The sequence below is a fragment of the Pygoscelis adeliae genome, unplaced genomic scaffold (genome assembly GCF_000699105.1).
Source record: "Pygoscelis adeliae isolate BGI_AS28 unplaced genomic scaffold, ASM69910v1 Scaffold429, whole genome shotgun sequence".
Classification (NCBI taxonomy): Eukaryota; Metazoa; Chordata; class Aves; order Sphenisciformes; family Spheniscidae; genus Pygoscelis; species Pygoscelis adeliae.
The window spans coordinates 357,199-359,595 of NW_008825561.1; positions in this window are offsets into that span (position 1 = coordinate 357,199).

Consider the following 2,397-nt stretch of genomic DNA (forward strand, 5'->3'; position numbering starts at 1 on the left):
TATTACCATTTTGAGTCTCACCGGGTATATGTCCCCATTTCAATATGGGGAGTATGAGTTGTTCACCTGTATTGTTACCAGCCCTGATGATTGGAATTTAGCTTGAAACCCCTCTGAAGCTGAGAAGTCGCTTCTTGTTCCACTAATTTTGATATTATTTCCCCCCCCCAAAGGCTGCTGCTAAAAAAAACCTAAACAAACCCCCAGCTGAGCTATTTGCTGTGTCCCTTCCTATACTATGCCAAAGGCTAAGCATAACACTGAATTTATGCAAATTGAGATCTAGCCCAAAGATACTGCAAATCACTCTGGTGTTACGCCTTAGCTTTCAAAGGCAGCTTGTGTTTGCTGTAACAACTCCACAAATTTTTTAGATCTTTTTCTTCATAACTGTAATTTCAGGCATATGGTTAACACAGAAGAAAAGACCCATAAACCAAGCAGGTTAAATCCTAAACTATCCTCCCTTTTCAACTCCAACCCTTCAGAGGACAGACTTGTTAAGCAGGAATAAGCCCCACATTTCACTCCTTTTTCTTCAGAATGTTAAGTGCAACAGCAGGCTTTACACCTAGCACATGTATCCACTGCCAAGCCATATATTCACACAGTCACATATTAATTCTGACTGAAACCCTTCTCTTTGACATCTAGGTTGGTATTTTAAAGGAAATAGGCTTTATGCAGTAGCTATTCCATTTCCCATCATTACCTCTAACCCCAATATAAGAAAATGCAATAAAGCCATACTTGGGTAGGTTTGTCAGCTATACAGGAGCTACATGCACTTCTAGATCAACTGGGATCTTCCCCTGTAAGAAGGGGAAGAATGGCATTTAGTCGAGAGCAGTGTTCCATGGATAATTAGCTGTATGTAGTCATTCATACATACATCTTTCATCAGAACTACACTAACAGTTTGTTTAAATTTCATGAAAGAAGATTAAATCCTCCTTCAACTGAAGTCAAGTGCAAAACTTCTGAACTGGGAGTCGGGGTTTCACCGGGCCTGCCAAAGGTTAGCTTTGCCTGTGGCGTTGAGCACCATCTAGTGTCCTCACAGTGACCAAGGAAATACATTTCTTTGAGCCTTTAGATGAATGAGCATCAAACCGAAAAAAAAAAAAAAAGCAGCAGCATGGCTTAAGGTGAAGTTGCTCTGTGCCAGGGAACTTATTTCTGACTTTTGTGGGCCCTCAACAGTGTCTTTTTTCTCCAATGACATCTGCAGCACGCATTTAGTCATCAGCTGTCCTGATTATAATCCAAAACACTATAGTTTCTAGCATTTTTCATTGAAACACCAAACGTAGCAGAATAAGCCATCATAAATTTAATTTTGCAGCAGCTTTTATCTACTGCCTCACAAGCACCTACTACATTCCCCAAGAAAGATGGCAGAAAATCCTATGTGTATGTATTTATTTACACCCAAGCAAAAAATGTCATTGCTTTAGCATCTTTCATTTATTTGACATCCCTTTTTAAATTCTCTTTTAGCCTTCTTTTTAACTATAGCTGGATGTGTGTGAATTGTGGCCACCACTGTTTCTCTATAACTTTAGAGGACAGAATTCGGTGCCGATTGACAGTCAGTCATTCCCAACACTAACGGAGAGTAATAGTCAAGGTTTTGACAAATCAAATGGATTTGGAATCCATTTCGCTCAGTTGATTCAATTTGTGAAGCAATTCAGAAAGAAGTTACAACAGCTCCAGCAGCAGTATGAGAATGACTCTGGGATACAACAATTTAGGGAAGTTTTCATTTTACAGGTAACACGATGCAGTTACTGACTTAACTTTTAACTGGTACAGGAAGTATGCATTAAACAGTTACTGAATTCAGATAAATGTTGAAACACCTGCACAAATAAACTTTCTAAGCATCATCGTGGTGCACGTCAGTGAACTGCGCACATCTGACCAAATCACATTTTTTTGGTCAATTTAGATGATCTTTCAGCTTCATTGAAGGCTTTTTCCCAGTACCGTATTTCCTAATAATTTAATTCAATAGAAATATTCCAGTAAGACATATTTATGTATAAACACATACTGTTTTTTAAGTACATACATGTCAGTTGTTGGAGACAGTTCCACAACGTAATAGTCTCCACTCGTATTTCCCTCAACGCATCGCACCTAGCTAATGCGGCCAACTGTCAAAACGCAACTGTTCCAGTTTCTCCTCTCCTCAAGTGCCTGCGCAATTAAAACAAACGCACCCGAACGGGCAGCGCGGGAAAAGGTGAGCGCTGCGTCAGGCCACTGGGCCACGGGCCTGTCCACCAAGGCACGCTGGAGGCCGGCGCTCCGCGCTGCGGCTGGGTTGCCCGAACGCGGCCTCTCCTCCACCACCACATGAAGTAACACGAGCGCTGACACGACGGCGGC